This window comes from Zalophus californianus, chromosome 12 (assembly GCF_009762305.2).
Source record: "Zalophus californianus isolate mZalCal1 chromosome 12, mZalCal1.pri.v2, whole genome shotgun sequence".
NCBI classification, from domain to species: Eukaryota; Metazoa; Chordata; class Mammalia; order Carnivora; family Otariidae; genus Zalophus; species Zalophus californianus.
The window spans coordinates 78,259,326-78,277,298 of NC_045606.1; the positions used below are offsets into that span (position 1 = coordinate 78,259,326).

General features: G+C 38.3%; 1 protein-coding gene and 1 pseudogene across 1 annotated transcript in view; both read right to left on the reverse strand.

Moving 5' to 3' along the window:
- CADPS2 (calcium dependent secretion activator 2) overlaps positions 1 to 17,973 on the reverse strand; it is a 509,442-nt gene that overhangs the window by 202,469 nt on the left and 289,000 nt on the right.
- Positions 13,376 to 13,643, reverse strand: LOC113911790 (annotated as a pseudogene).

The window sequence follows — 17,973 nt, forward strand, 5'->3', positions numbered from 1 at the left end:
AAAAACAGACTCCCCGCCAAGCAGGGAGCCAGATATGGAGCTCGGGGCTGGATCCCAGGACTCTGGGATCATGACCTGAGCCAAAGGCAGACACTTAACCCACTGAGCCACCCACGGGCCCCAAGAAATATTAGTTTTTATTAGTTTTTACATCAAACAGGTTCAATGAACTCCAAGGAGAATAAACTTGAGATCTGACAGATTCACTATCCCCCCAAAAATTTGTGGCATAAAAATTAAAACTCATGGCATAAAAATTTAATATGTTACACCTGTGAAAACTAATTTTGACTAGCTATGAAAGAACTGGATTCTAAGATGACATGCGTTCTAGCTATGGTGCATCAAAAATTAGTATCTATTGGAATTTTGAAACAAGAAAATATTTCCTTTCTTGCTCACTCCACTGTTAGACATACATCATTTCTGAAGCAGACTACAGTTGTTGGACTCGTTCAGTATGTGTGAATACTATGAATCATCATCAATTTATAGATAATGAATTTGGTGATGTGTGTTCTTTGCCAATGCTGAGAATATTTATATTTAAAATAACTTTAATAAAACATTGTGTTCTGTAAATGTAAGGATGGTTTAACATCAGAAAACCCACCAATGTACGAACTCAACAGGAGATCAAAGAGGAGAGTAGCAACAACTCTCTGAACAGAGAAGCGACCACTTACTGGAAGGTAGGACGTGCGGAGAAGTGAATCCGAGGCGATATTCGGGAGGATAGACGGCGGGGGAGGGGCCTCCGCCGGCCGCTTCTGGCAAGTGCTAGAGCCGCGGAGCACAAAATCGGACCTTTTAGAAGTCGGCTCCGCTGAGGGACGTCGCTCCAGTGGCTAAGCGGGGGTGGAACCCTCGCGGGACAGTGGGGTCTCAGGACCCTTGGGGTCACAGAAAGACCGGGGGAGCCTGAGTGCGCCAGAGCTCCCAGGTATCGGAGCGGGGAAGCCGGCTTCAGAGACGGAGCCGAGGCGCGGGCTCTGAGCTCGGGGTTGCCATAAACTGTGATCCGCGGCCCAGTCGCGCCACTGCTCCTGCAGCAGGGACCCAACAAGCGGCAAATCCGGGGAGACTCTCCTTCCTTCCCGGGGAGGAGCGGCGCGGGAACGCACCGCAGGGATATGCTGGGTTTGGAGACTCCACACGGGGTCGGGTGCCAGAGATAGAAACGCTCGGTCACAGGCCGGGTGAGCACGGAGAGCGGCCGGAGACCAGGGACAAGGGAGTGACTGCTTTTCTCTGGGGGTGCACTGAGGAGCGGGGCCCTGAGTTCTCAGCTCCTCCGGGCGGAGATTGGGAGGCCACCATTTTTGCCCTGGTCCTCCAAGGCTGTACGGAGAGCTTGCAGGGAACAAAAGCTCCTGAGAGCAAACCCGAGCAGCTTGCTTAGCCCTGACCGACAAGGGCGGGGAATTCAGCCTCCGGCAAAAACATTTGGAAACCACAGCAACAGGCCCCTCCCCCAGAAGATCAGCAAGAACAGCCAGCAAGCCAAGACCAAGTTTACCGATCAAGGAGAACGGGAGAACTCCAGCGCTAGGGGAATACTGCACATAGAATTCATGGCTTTTTTTTTTACCATGATTCATTAGTTCATCAAAGTTAATTTGTTGTTTTTTTTTCTTTTTCTTTTTCCCTTTTTCAAACATCAATCTCTTTTTTAAAAAAAAAATTTTTTTTTCATTTTTAGAGTCATATTTTATCCCTTCATAGTAGTTACCCTTATTTTTGGCATATATATATATAAGTTGTTCTCTCTTTAAAATTTTGAGATAGTTTCTTCTAACAGATAAAAATATACCCTAAATCACTAGTGTATGGTTCTGTTCTAGTCTCCTGCCTGATCACATTCTCTCCTTTTCTTTTTTCTTTTCTTTAATCTTTCTTTTTTCAAACTTCTTATCTTATCAAGTCCTTTTAAAAAATCTTTTATAATTTTCATCTTTACAGTCATCTTCTATCCCTTCATTGTATCAACCCTTATTTTGTACATATATGTCTTTCTTCCTTTAAAATTTTAGGAGGCACTTTTTTCTAACAGACCAAAATACGCCCAAAATCTAGTGTGTGGCACTGATCTATGCACTAGCCTGATCATATTTGATCACATTCTGCTTTTTTTGTATTGTTCTGTTTTTGTTTTTATTTTTTCTTTTTTTTTTTTTCTCTTTCTTTTTTCTTTCTTTCCCTTTCTTTTCCCCTGGTTTCAGGTCTTTTCTGATTTGTATACAGTATATTTGCTGGGGACGTCGTAAACCTGTTAGCATTTTGTTCTCTCATTCATCTATTCTCCTCTGGACAAACTGACAAGACGAAAAAAATCACCTCAGCAAAAAGAACAAGAGGTAGTACCGTCAGCCAGGGACCTACTCAATACGGACATTAGTACGATGGCAGACCTAGAGTTCAGAATCATGACTTTAAAGATACTAGCTGGGCTTGAAAAAAGCGTGGAAGTTATTAGAGAAACCCTTTCTGGAGAAATAAAAGAACTAAAATCTAACCAAGTCGAAATCAAAAAGGCTATTGATGAGGTGCAATCAAAAATGGGGGCACTAACTGCTAGGATAAATGAGGCAGAAGAGAGAATCAGTGATATAGAAGACCAAATGATGGAAAATAAAGAGGCTGAGAAAAAGAGGGAGAAACAACTACAGGATCACGAGGGCAGAATTCGAGAGATAAGTGATTCGATAAGACGAAACAACATTAGAATAATTGGGATCCCAGAAGAAGAAGAAGAGAGAGAGAGGGGCAGAAGGTATATTGGAGCAAATAATAGTAGAGAACTTCCCTAATGTGAGGAAGGAAACAGGCATCAAAATCCAGGAGGCACAGAGAACCCCTCTCAAAATCAATAAAAATAGGTCAACACCCCGACATCTAATAGTAAAACTTACGAGTCTCAGAGACAAAGAAAACCCACCAATGTAAATCACCATACTGATGGTGAAAGGAGAAAAAAGGTACTATTAATTTGATCTGAGAAAGCATTTGCATTTGAAAAAGTTTAACCACTTTTGGTTTAAGAAATTTAGCAAAGCTGCATACCAAGAACATAAAGCAAATATGCTTAATAAATGAAATCTTAGATACTGTGATGGGTCAATTTTATGGGTCAACTTGGCTGAGCCAAGTTGAGTCAAACATTATTTTGGGTGTTCCTGTGAGGATGCTTTTTGGATGAACTTAACATTTAAATTGGTAGACCACGTAGATTGCTCTCTCTAAAGTGGGTGGAACTCATCTTGGTTAAAGGCCTTGGTTGAAGAGAACAAAAAGCTGACCTTCCCTTCAGTAAGAGAGAATTCTCCTGACAGTCTTTGAACTAAAACATGAAGTCCTGCCTGATGGCCTTCAAATTGGGGCATCGGCTTTTCCTGGTTCTATGGAACTTTGGGCCTTCAGACATTAGCTATCTAGATTTTGGAATTGTCAAACTCCATAATCCCGTGAGCCAATTCCTTATGATATATCTAATATAAACACACGTGTTTGTGTATCCTATTGGTTCTGTTTTTCTGGACAACCTAATACAGATTCAGTTCTAAGACTGGGAAAAGGCAGGATGCCTGGGTGGCTCAGTCGTTAAGCATCTGCCTTTGGCTCAGGTCATGATCTCAATGTCCTGGGACTGAGTCCTGTGTCAGCTCTCTGCTCAGCGGGGAGCCTGCTAGAGATCTCTGCCTGCCACATCCCCTGCTTGTGCTGACAAATAAATGAATAAAATCTTAAAAAACAAAACAAAACAAAAGACTGGGAAAAGGCAAGTTTGCCTGCTATCACTTCTAAGTAACATAGCACTAGAGGTCCTGGACCATATTATAAAAGAAAGGACACTAAATTAACAGGAAAAAACTATTACTTGCAGATAATAGAATAAGAGAATTGATCAAGTGAGCTTACTACAAACAATGCCTTCTTCTATACCACAAAAGCAAAGGTGGAGGTGGATTCCCCATGAAGGGGGAAAACTGGCTTGTTGAGAAAAGTTGGAGGCCTTTCTCATACCATATTCCAAAGGAAGCTCTATATGGATTAAAGACCTAAAAATAAAAGATAAATGTATAAATTTAAGAAAATGAAGGAGATTATTTCTGTCATTTAGAGATGGAGGACACTTTTAAAACAACCCAAAAAGCACAAATACATGGGAGAAAAATTGATGGATTTGACCATTAAGCATGTCTGTTCAAGAAGGTTATCGATCAAGAGGATGTTTGTAATAGTTAAAACCAACAAAAGATTATCTGGAACCTCTTGCTAGCAGAGTAGACAAGTATGCCTAGGTCCACACTAGGCTTGAACTCAGGACCCTGAAATCAAGACCTGAACTGAAATCAAGGGAGGGATGCTTAACCGACTGAGCCACCCAGGTGCCCTGCTATTTAAATTGAGATTAACAAAAATTAAGTAGAATAAAAATGTTGTCTCCTCAGTCATGCTAGCCACATTTTAAGTGCTCAAAAGTCACATGTAGTCCCCACACTATGATAAATCCTGAAACAAAATAATGAAAAAATATCAATATCCCGGGGAGCTGAAAGAAATTGAGGAATTCAACTTAGCATCACAGCAGTTCAACCTACTGGACAGTCCAGGTACATATTTCCATCACTGAAGTTCTACTGGACAATGTTGATATAGAGAAGGAACATTTGCAAAACAATGAAAAGAATTTAAAACAAAAAGTGAATTGGCAGGGAAGAAAGAACACCTGAATCACAAAAGCAGGAGCCTAACTAGTGGAAATGCATAGGGATAGGTATTTAAACTCATGAAACATAATAAAACATTTCCCACTCATCAGAAAAAGCAAAAATTAGAAACATACATGTACTAATTTTGGGTAATGATACAGGGAAGTAGCATTGTAAATAGGAACAGATAAACTGGAAAGCAATCCTGGAATACTTAATTAAATTAAGTATGTGTAGGTCTGATTCTTGGCTACATGTGGCGGAGAAATTCTTACATAGGCCTACAAGTGAACACAAAGGGAGACAATTGGGAGCACTATTTATTATGATGGACTGGAGACAATTCAGGTGTTCATCATTAGAGGACTGCACAGACAAAATGTGATAAATACTATGGAATGTTACATAATGAGAAGGAATGACCTAGGACAATATGTAACAATGTACATAAGTCTTAACTACTTAATCTCAAACTTACTTTACTCCCGAATTTTAAAAGTCCACTGAATCATGACTAATTTATAAGTTGCCACGTAGTGTTAACAGACCTTATAATTCATACATTATAATGTAACTCTGTGTTGACATCATTATTCATTAAAGGTTCTTCCTGAATTGTTATAAATGTCAAAACAAAATATCAATATCCCAGAAATATGAAAGGAATTTAGGAATTCAACTTAGTGTTACAGCAATTTAAAAACCATACTAAGTTTTACGATTCTATGAACTCCATTCTTTCAAGTTCAATAATCCAATAATAATTAAATTGTACCAAATTAAGGAAACATTAAAAATTTTATGATTGTTAACCTTTCTTAACCATAGATCATTTTAACAAAGTCTGTTGTGGGTATGCTGTTGAATTTGGAACTAAATTTATATCTCAGCTCTTACAAATATTCAAGCTAATTATTTCAGAATGAATGTAGAATGACACTTTAATTAGTAATGCATCTCCTGGCAATTAAGATTCTCTTACTTGTCTCAGCAATTAAAATGGCAAGGCATATTATTAAGGTCCCATGATTCTTCATGCCTCTTCCTGACAATTACTATGAGAAACATTAGAGGGATGATCACAGCTATAATCCATTCACTGAATATTTGGCAGCAGGATAAACACTTTCTCCTCCCTGCCTAGTAATTTTTCATTTCATGCATATTATCTATCAATCATTAATGCAATTTGTGCTCTGTATCACAAAGTTCAACTTTTCATTTTATATAATTTATTACAACCAATTGATTTTGTAGAAATGCAAGCTGCAGGAGTAATTTTAATTAAGAAATAATTTTTAACCCATTTATTCATGATATGACTTTAATGGTCAGAACATTAATGTGCTTGATGGTAGCAAAAATATCACTGCTGAAAATGAGACCTCTAAAACTACTCTAAATTGAATATATTAATATAACGAAGATACATGCACAAAATCGTTAATACTGCTGATAGGATCAGAGAATACAGAAGGACTTTCATTTTTAATTTTTAAATGCATAAATTTTTAAAAATATGAGGTAGACTTTTATGTCCTTTTTGATTATTCCCTTATAACTCATTTTTTATAATGCCTATTACTACTATAATATGAAAACATCTCAAAGTTACACAGAATATGTAATTCTATACCATAAAATTAAAACATGGCACCTAACACCTTCATTCTCTCAGATCTACTTAGTAAAGTCTAATGGTCAAACCTTTGAACAATATACATGTCTATAATTAAGTGTAAGTTTTGGAAACTGTAAAGAGATCTTATCAAAAGTCCACAACTGTGTCTTACTTAAGGTCAAGGCAAAGACTAAACTTAACGGAAAACTTGTCTTCCTTTGAATAAAAAGGTGTATTTGTGTCCAAAGCTAAAAGTGGTATGGCAAAACATGATAAGCTTATCCATATTCTCTCTCTGCAGTATTTGCAACCTGAAACATCTTCCTGTTTTCTTGTAGCTATCTTATTCATTTTACACTAATTTTACTCATTTCGGGTCCACTCCTTATTCATTTTTTAAACTGAGGATTAAAGGACATACAACATTGGTTTCAGGTGTACAACAGAACAATTCAATACTTGTATATATTGCAAAATGATCACAGGACGTCTGGTTAACATCCAGCACCTCACAGTTATGCATTTTTTTTTCTTGTGATGAGAACTTTTAAGATCTACTCCCTTAGCAACTTTCAAATATGCCAATAGTTATCTACACATGTAATTATGTATGTAATCTTTCCTGTATAATATGCTTTTCTCTAAATATATGATAATGTATCCAACTGTAAGATTCTTTTGTCTTCTTTGGCTTTTTACCACAATCGGAGGCAATGTATATTGTTGCAACTGGTGGTAAAACTTGAAAAAGGGTAGCATTATTTTGTAAAGATAACATTTACATTGTCATCAATTCAGCAATTTTACTCAGGTACACTCTCAGGAAAAACAGCATATATTTCCCAGAAGATCTACACAAGACGCTTATAGTAGCACTGTCTCAAGTAGCCAAAATCTGGAAATCGCTTAAATGCCCATTTTGATAAAATCAATAAATTATCATATAGAGAAAGGCATATTATACAGGAAAGATTACATACATAATTACATGTATAGATAACTATAGCACAGACCAAGGGTTAGGACATCTGATGTACAGAAGAGAGGAAAAAAAATGAATAGGCTTTAGTAGCAAGAGTGCACAGTATCAGCCTTCACTGTATAACATACCATCCTAAAACTTAGTACTTTAAAACATCACTTACCATTTTTCACAAACCTATTATTCACTAAGCACTACTACTGATCTGATCTGGGCTCTATCTACCTGACCCACTCATCAATCTATGGGTCAGCTCTAAATTGGCTAGCTGGCTTTGTTCATTTCGTGGGGGCTCACTGATGTCTGAGATCTCAGCCAGAACAGGGCTTATTCATTTCTGCTCCTATAGTGATCTAGCCCATATGTGTCCTCATGATGAAGGCAGAGAGCAGGAGAGGAAGTGAAAATGCATGAGTGCTTTTTTTAAGCCTCTGCTTGTGCCAAGTTTGCTACTGTTCCAGGGGCCAAAGCAAGTCACATGGATGCGCCCAATGTTGGAAGGAACATATATGGCAAAAGATGTAGTTGAGGGAGTCCATTTATTGGATCCACTTATGGATGAATTTTTTAAATAAGCATATCTCTTCCTTCAACGTAGCAAAGGGAGTTCTGGCTGACTGAAGAGTTTTACGTAAGGAAGGTTCTAGGCAGACAGAAGGAAGGAAAGCCCACTCTTCTGGTATAAGACGACCCATGCGAAGATGACCAGTTCTCTCAAAACCAGGGGTGTGGGGACAAAATTACTTGGCAGTCAGTGGACAGTCCGCTCATGAGGAAGTTTAGAGAGAAAACAAATTACTTTTCTTGGCACATCCATACTAGTGTGGGAAAACATGTAACCTAGTACTAGACCCATACTAGGTTGAGTGAGAGTAGAAGAAATAGGGTTGAGTTAGTAAAAGCATGGTCGGGTATATGAACAGATTGATTTCGCCAAAGTTAGGGGTTTGCGCTGAGTACCTTAAGGAGAAGGGGTTGAAAAAAATTACATGGGCGGGGGGCACCTAGGTGGCTCAGTTGGTTAAACATCTGCCTTCAGCTCAGGTCGTGATCCCAGGGCGCTGGGATTGAGCCCCATGTCAGGCTCCCTGCTCAGTGGGGAGTCTGCTTGTTCCTCTCCTTCTGCCCCTCCCCTAGCTTGTGCTCTCTCTCACAAATAAATAAAAATAAAACTCTTTAAAAAAAGAAAAAAAGACTACATGGGGTTAGATTTTTGAAGAATTTGAATGCTGGGCTACAGAATGTGAATCTAATCCCATTAGCAATGGGAAGCACTAAAAATTTTTTGGCAGAAATATAAATAGTATTCCAAAATTCCTGAATAGTTTGGAAAACAGGTGAATACAGGCAGATCAGTACAAAAGTTACCGAAACAGGTTTTCTTTTTTTGGGGGGGGGTGCGGGTAGAGACTGAATTAGGGTTGGGAGAAGGAATGGAAACGGTTTGTCTGTGGGAAATACTATGGAGAGATAGGGATTAACTACTCTAAGTGAAAAGTGGTTAAAGACAAATCTAAAGACCTAACTGGCAAAAAGGTTACCTATCTCACAAAGGTGGAAATAGTGGATATTCAAATTTTCTGACTGATATTTGGTCTGCTGCTATATCCCTCTAACCCACGGTCAATTTTTAAAAATTTTTCAGAAGTACTGATATATGAAATAAGCAAAGGCACTAAAATATATATTCATATTTTTTTTATAAAGGCAACACATTGATTTTTAAAATCATGAAAATAGAATTTTCTTCTGATGTGGATATGAAGGATCCCAGGACGAGTGATTAGACATTTCAATACTTGCGAACTCTGTGCTCTCTCTGTTCATGCCATTAACACTGGTATTAATGTTAAAGTTGTGATGATTCTTTTTATAATCAGAACATCCATCCATCAAGCTGAAACAAATTCATTTGCTATCTTCCTCATTATCAACTTAATGATTTTCAGGCATTTCAAACAGTCTTAATATGGAACCATGATTGTGATGTGATTTTTATGCCCCATTACCAATGCCCCATTTTGTTAGACTCTAGCTATGATCCTAAAGAGAGGATTAAGGAAGTATTCCTTAGGACTGGATGTCCTTCGTGAAAGTAGTGGAGTTGGGACTACTTTTGAAGAGATTTCTTTGATCGTTTCTGTATTCTCAGGTGTTGTTCTACCCATCCCTACTTTCCACTAACACCCGTTTTCTTCCCTTTGGATCGGTCATTACCACCCACCACCCCCACCCCAAACCTACTTTGCTCTCTGTCAGGGTCTTCCAAATGAGGCCAGCTTTGCAGCAATATATGTTGATCAAGTTCTTTTGCTACTACTGTGTTTCACTACTACCAAGCTTCATCCTGTCTTCTAGTTCTCGTACCCTTCAGGCTCCTAAATTTCTTCCTGCTTTGGACCCACACCAGGCTCTGACCCCTTTGCAATCTTTACACAAGCTGACAGCAGTCAGAGGTTCTTGGCTTGCTCCCTCTGCTCTACCACTCCCTCCCCTCTGATAGATCCCTGAGGCTTCCTGTCTCTGATGATCAAGGCATTAGTTTTTCTCTTTGTTCTTCTTTGTCAGTTGTTGGGGAGAATATTTTCATGAAGTTTTTTTGGGGGGGCCAATGTAAATGGAGTAAAAGTGTTCATGAAACAGAATTGACAGAATAAATTCTGAAATAAATAGGACTTTCAAATCAGGAGTTACTATAGGAAAAAAAGGTGAAAGACTTTTATTGATTCCACAAAGACAGTATAAACAGAGCTCAAATCTAGTTTTCTTTTTTGCCTTTAATAAGTACTGGTTATTTATCATTCTTGCATATGAACACTGTCCTACAGGTCTAACACATATCACAGAAATGGTCTAAATATAAAATGTTGGCAGGTAATAGGTATTAAAAAAAAATCTTTCTGCGTCATAGTTAGGCAAAAAGCTATGAAAGGAAGCCTCCCTGCAGAGAATAAGGATTTTGAATTTCAAGTTTTTTGGACAGGAATACATTTTTTTCTTAAGTCTTTAGCTTTCTAGTCCTATAGAAGTCTTTGGACTAATAAAACCTACTGTAATTCCTCTGGAGAAACACTTTGAAGCATATTCCAACAAATTTACAGTGGTACCCATTAGATAATGCCATAATTTGAAGTTTATACCCAATCAATCCAACACTTCTTTTGAATATGAAAGAACTGTGAACATAAATTCTGCATTCTGTTCTTTCTTTGGAAAAGAAAACATTCACTCTAGAATTTAGCTTCTAATCAGTAGGCAGTTTTCTAAACAAGCAAACAAGGTATAAAAATAGCAGTAAGACAATGAAAATTTTCCTCTGGAAATTAGATTTGATGGGGGTGGGGGGGGGAGCTAGTCAATAGCAACTCACCCAAATTGAGATAACATTCTAGTGGTGAGACTAGTAGCAGCCAATAAATATAATAGCAGGTAATGAGAAGAGCTTAAAGAATGAAGCCCGTTAGGAGAGAAAGCTGGAAGTGAGGGGGAAAAGGCACTATTCTGTGGAGGGTGGTGAGGATGGGCCCTTGCGCACTACAGCACATATGGTCAGACAACTGTCAAGTGTGGGGGCAGAGGTGGGGGAAGGGTTTCAGTGTCCGCCACTGGGAAGGGCCTGTACCGGGGACCAGCTGAGAACACTCAAGCAGCATCTTCAGAACCGCCATCTCAACGATGCCAAAGTCTCCCGGCGATTATTTTCATAAAACATCAGCATATTTAATTAGAGTAATTATTCAACTACACGAACGTCTTGGATGCTATGGTAACTACAAAACGCAAGGTTCTGAATAAGTACCGAGTCAACTTTTCAATCCCTCCTTAAATGAAGCACGTATAAAAAATTCAAAAACGCACAAAACTTACTTGGCATGTAAAAATTACTGAGATCAACAACTTATTCAAAAGTGGGCAGATTTTAATACCGCAACTAGCAAAACCTGACAGACTACTTAGAGCTAGAGAGGATCCATGCTCGTCCAATGATTTAAACAAGAAAATTAAAAGCAAAATTAGCCACTGCCCTAAAACCATACAAGACACCACTAGTTATTTAAAATAACAGGCTTTGAAAGCTTCTGCCATTTAAAAAATAAGTTCAGAACTTTTCCCTTTATTTTACAGCCCAGTGCAGTCCTAGCTTACTCTTCCTGCTTGCTATGAAATAATCTTCAGGTGTTTTTTTGTTTTGTTTTTTAGAACTTGAGCTTAACTGAGCACTCTTATGTAATTTCTCCCTTTGGACATAGAGAAGGCAAAATAAAGTTAGCAGCCAAAAATACACACACAAGCTACCACCACCTACATCCATAATAGCTGTCAAATAAAAACACATTAAAGCCTAACAATTAAAGCAGAGGGCCCTAATGGGGGACATAATTTTTATACTCTGAAGGAATTAGGATTTGCATGCCCTTTCCCCATCTGTCTTTGAGCATTTTCTTCCAAATAAAATCTAACAATGTGTTTAAAACTAGCAGGTTTTATTACAGTTCATGGGACTATAATTTTTTAAAATAACATTTATTCTGATACTGATCGTTACTAGCTGATTGAGCACTTAGCCTATACAGGCACTGTGCTACATGCCTTAGGAGTACATCTCATTTCTTGCTCGGGACAATTCACCTTTAGAGCTGAGAAAAGTGAGGCTATGAGAAGTTAAGGAATTTGACCAAGTTTGCCCAAAAATGACAGGGCTCAAGTTTAAACCTAGGTCTAACTCCCAAAGCCTGTGTTCTTAACCACTTTGTACCCTGCCTCCTATTTATGATATCCTTAAAGTGAATGACGTGGCTTGAAAATCATTTACCTGTTTCCATCCTATCCCAAGAATATGAACTATTGCTATCTTACTTTCCTTAGGACATCAAATTTTAGGTTTAAAATAAAATTGAAAAATTTCAGAGCCGGAAGAAAACTAAAAAAATTTTAGTGAGCTCAACATGCTGTTTTAAAGATGAAGAAACTAAGGAGCCACGTACCTACAGACTCAGGGCACCCTGCAGGCAGACCTGGCTAGAGCCTAGGTCGCCCAGTCTAGGTCCCCTCTACTGCTCGGTAACAGTCCTCATGGGTGCCTGAGAAGGAGCAAGAGAAAGTTGTCAGAGGTGGGGGGTGAGTTGGAAATAGTGTTTTTTTTTTTCTTTATTCATTTAATTGTTAATGGGGTTTCTAACACAGCTAGTTAAATCACACCGCAACAGGCTTACTTGTTTAAACTCCTGGAAACACCTTATTAGAATTACATGGAATGCTCCTGCTCAAAAAGCTTCATTTTTCCTTTTAAGACCACCTTTAATTTTTAGAGCATCCTTTTGGGATAAGGCAGGAAGAAAGGGAGGGGAATAACCTAGAGCCCAGCAAACGTCTCATCACCTCAACTTATTATCAACTTATTTCACAGCCACAGGAAGCTTAGAAAAAAAGGTTCCACTACACATTCATCAACACCACCTGAGACCCAAGGCCCAGAACATTCTATAGCAACATTTAACAAAATGAGCAAAGATAGTATTTATCAGATCGGTAGTAAGACTTAATCCAAAAGTTTCTCTGCCATCCATTTCCTGACATGCACGTCTGAGTGTATTCTTCCGTGCATGATGGTTGCATGATGGGTGATAAATCCTGGAACGGTGTGTAGGCTAGTCTTATTATATCCCACAGAAACTAACCTCAAGGACTGGAAAGACTGACCCCCTCTACCCTACTCAAGATCAAGTGATAGGGTATTTTCAACCCTAGATTTGAACAAATCGTAGCTAGTGCCTATGTCTCTGATAGATTTTTTTTTTTTTAAAGGAATGGATTTTGAGGAGAAAAAAATATGGGGCAGAGAGGTATAGAACAGAAAATACAAATGTAAGCTGTTTTACTAATTGTTTTATTGCCACAACAAATTCGTACAGAGAGGAACCTGTACAAAACACAATAAAGTTTCAAAGATTGAGGTGTTCCCTTAGACAAGGCTAAAAATTTCAGTCTCTGGTATTTGGAATTTGGGCTGCAGTCCTTGTTCTTGGATGGATCACTGGGTGTGTGACACAGGCCATGCTTTTAACCAGACTGAAATAGCAGAATGGCCAGTTGGCCCAGGTAGGAGCAGATGAAGTGTTTGGTTTCATGGGTCACCCAACTACCAAAGTTCCTTCCTCGCCATGACGCAGGGCCAGGAGGGGTTGTACTCCTTAGTACGGTCCACAAACGTCTTCTCTACATCCTATTCCGCCAATGCCCGAGCAGCACACTCCACCCAGCCCTGTTGTAGCTCCTCTGACACACTGGCATTTCTCATCATGGCCTTTCGGTCTTTGTTTTGTTTCATATTTTAATTATTTAATGTTTATTTTTCCTTCTTTTAGTAAGTGTCTCAACTCAAACATGCTTTCTTTAGGGTTTTATCAGTAGCTAAAACACAACATTACTGTGAGCTAGCCAGCGATTCCTGCAAGCACGTTGTACACATTAAGATACTACTTCTCCAAATATGAAAAACCCACAGCAAACATCATACTCAATGGTGAAAAACTGAAAGCTTTCCCTCTAAGATCAGGAACGAGACAAGGATGTGTACGCTCACCACTTTTACTCAACACAATACTGGAAGTCCCAGCCACAGCAGCCAGACAAGAAATAAAAGGCATCCAAATTGGTAAGGAAGAAGTAAAACTATCAGTATTTGCAGATGATGTGATAGTACATAGAGGAAAACCCTAGAGACTCAACCAAAAAAAACTACCAGAACTGATAAATGAATTCAGTGAAGTTGCAAGATACAAAATATACAGAAATGTGTTGCATTTCTATACAACAAAGTAGCATAAAGAGAAATCAAGAAAACAATCCCATTTACAATTGCATCAAAAAATACCTAAAAATAAACAACCAAGGAGGTTAAACATTGGTACTCTGAGAACTATAAACAATCATGAAAGAAACTGAAGAGGACACAAACAAATGCAAAGATATTCCATGCTCATGAATTGGAATATTGTTGAAATGTCTACAGAAAAAAATCTACAGATTCAGCGCACTCCCTATCAAAATACCAACAGCATTTTTCATAGAGCTAGAATACTAAAGTTTGTATGAAACCACAATAATCTGATTTTAAAGTGGACCTGAAGAGATGTTTTTCCAAAGAAGACATACAGAAAAGACATTTTCTAAAGACATGAAAAGACGCTCAGCCTCACTAATCATCAGGGAAACACAAATCAAAACCACACTGAGATATGACCTCACACCCGTCAGAATGGGTAGTATCAAAAAGAAATCAGCGTTGGCGAGGGTGTGGAGAAAAAGGAATCCTCACGTACTCTTGGTAGGAATGTACACTGGTGCAGCCACTGTGGAAAATAGTACTGAGGTTCCTCAAAAATTAAAAATAGAAATGCCACACAACCCAGTAATTTCAGTACTGGGTACTTACCTAAAGAAAATGAAAATATTAATTTGGAAAGATTTACATACTCTATGTTTATTGCAGTATTACTTATAATAGCCAAGAGATGGAAGTGACCCAAGTGTTGGATAACGAAAATGTGGTATCTATATACAAAAGATTATTATTCAGCTATAAAGAATGAGATCTTGCCATTTGTAGCAACATGGATGGATCTAGAGGGTATTATGCTAAGTGAAATAAATCAGAGAAAGTCCAATACATTTCACTTATATGTGGAATCTAAAAAAAAGAAAAAGAAACAAACAGAAAAAACTCAGATTCTAAAATACAGAGAACAAGCTAGTGGCTCCCAGAGGAGAAGTGGAGAACAGGATGAGTGAAATAGAGAGGATTACGAGGTACAAACTGCCAGTTATAAATAAGTCACAGAGATGAAAGGTACAGCATTACACAATATTGTGGTAACATTATATGGGGACAGATGACCACACTTATCATGATGAGCACTGAGTACAGAATTCTTAAAGCTATGATGTACACCTGAAACCAGTATGTTAATTATATTGCAATAAAAAAGTACTCTTCCTCTCAATCTATGAAGAAACTGAAGCACAGAGAGGTTTCATAACTTTCCCAGGATCCCACAGCTATTAACCGGGAGAGCCAGGATGTGAAGGCAGGTGGTCTGGCTCCAGAGCTCATGCTCCTAAGCCATGCTGACCCTTTAAATATTGGATGGACAGGAGCCCTTCAAGACTCTCCTTAAGGAATCCTCTCAAATGAATTTCCCTAACAATCAGATTTTTGGTACAACAAATTTACCTATTTTTTAATTAGAAGAAAACCTATTTGATCTTTGATTACTGCATTCGTTCATCATAACAGCAAAATCTGGAAAATAAAATTTCACTCATAGTAGCATTTTTCTATTTAGTGTATTTCATTTCTCAAGTTTTATATGCATCTCTTTTCTGTTTTTTTTTTTTTTTTTTTTAAGAGAGGGAGGAGGGGGAGGGGCCGAGGCAGAGGAAGAATCTTCAGCAGGCTCCATGCCAAGCGTGGAGTCCGACGCAGGGCTCAATCTCACAATCCTGAGATCATGACCTAAGCCGAAATCAGGAGTTGGACACTTAACTGAGCTACCCAGCTGCCTCTATATCCATCTGTTTTTTACTACTACTATCAGAATAGAAGCAATTCTATAACTATAGTGTATTTTTCAGACTAACTTTACATAAAAGCAGCCTGATGTTTCAGTCTTCATACTTCCTTTTCTTGTCTTGAGAAGATTCAAATAAACCCCAAATGTCTTATCTTCCCAGGTGTCCTCCCTTCTGCCAGCTCTATTCACCCTAAACTCTGCACATTCTCTCTGCGCAGGCACACCATGGGATGAGTGCCATATGCTCCTGGAGGGGTGAGGGAGGAAATGATAAATCATAAATTTCTGAAGGGGCCATTCAAATTCCCTAGTCGGACATCCCCTTCAGCAGTCGATGAAAGCAGGCCAGGACAGGTGTGGTGAGTCACCGACATTAGTGACAGAACTGGGACAAGGACAAGGGTCCTGGCTCTTACTACAACTGTCACTGCCCTGTCCTCCATCTGTACACCATTCAACTACACAAGTCAGAGGAAGGAACTAAAAAATTTTAAATAAAGTCCAAATCTTTCCTGACCTCCCACAATGCTCACTTAACAAGCCCAAGATTTTGCTTTATAAACTCAGTGTTAATATTTTAAAACTTCTGGATGCATGCAAAGAAACAAAAAGTACTATTCTGTCAGTACCTAGTACAAAAATTTTATGGTAAGGCAGCAATTGAGATGGAACTGACCTATTATAATCCTGTATGCTGTTTATAAAATTATATAGTATTCCTAAATAGTTTTCACTATAATTTTTTGAATGCCCCAAAATAATTAGGATAACCTATGAATATGGTCTGTCTGTTCTGAAAGAAAATTTTAAAAGACCTCATATTCTACTTTTAATTACTTGGCTTGATTTCCTTTTAGATGCTCAGATAGGACACTGAAGGATACCTGAAAGCAAAAGAGTGTAGTTATTTGATTCGTGAAAAAGAAGAAAATAACATAGGTTAAAATATTACGCCCTGGAGAAAACTCTTGAGAGTAAAAGGGTGTTGAACAGAAAGCTGCACTGAAGCTTAAAGGCAAACTAATTTATTACAGGAGAAATCAGAGAAGTTTTACAAAGAGAGTTAGAAGTTAAAACATCTAGTTTAGTGATTATTAAAGCCATGCTTGAAAATGTTTCTACCATACTAATTATTACATAATTAGTCACTAGTAAATTAAAATGAAACAAAGTTCTTAATGATTTAAGTTAGCATATAGGAAGGGACATGAATATAAGGCATTTGGAAAAACAAAGTTGGCTTTAGGGCTTACTCTTTTTTATCATTCTGTAACAGTTACGCTGATGTTTACAAAGTATCACAGACAGACTTCTCTTCTGGAAGCTGAAAGCTGTGTTTGGGAAAAAAATTATTAAGAACCTAGCAAAATACTTTTGTCAGAAGTTTTGGCAAGGCATTAAGAAGTGGGATTTCTATGAAATTAGAATAAGTCAGAATAAGGTAAACTCACATTGGGAAGGCAAACAGACCTACATATAGGTTCAAATGTCAAAACACAGTTATTTTAGACAAGGACATGTAGGAAAATCATTCTAAAAACTCAACTTAAATTGAGAACTTTTTCCAGGGAAAAAAACAGACCTGTACTTTCTGTAAGGCCTGGATCCTCTCAGCAAACGCCACCTTGACAAAAGTAAGATCTTCCTTCCCTTTGATCATGGACTATCCCCTAAACAAATTGCAGATCATAAACCTTAAAATCATCAACAGTGCAGTTTTATTAAAGTGCAGTCATTTCAACTTATGAGCAAATGCCAAGTTTGACAGCATGACACCCCAGCCCCTGAATGCATGGCTGGTCGGCTCTCTGGGAAAGCACGGGACAATAATAATGCAGACAGCTTGGTGCTTATGCTGTTCTTCCGGCTGGAAGCTGAACTACTGTGTCTCCCCTGAAGCAAGAAACAGGCCTAGTGCCTTTTAAATCTTTATGATATAAATTAACAGAGACTTTAATAAATGACAATTACAAAATATTTCAGTACATCTGTTTAATCAACAAATGTTTAAAGAGCCAAGCATGATTCTGCTACAAAGAGAAACAGGAGATTTATGGGACAGTGCTTTGGCTAACATTTTATCTT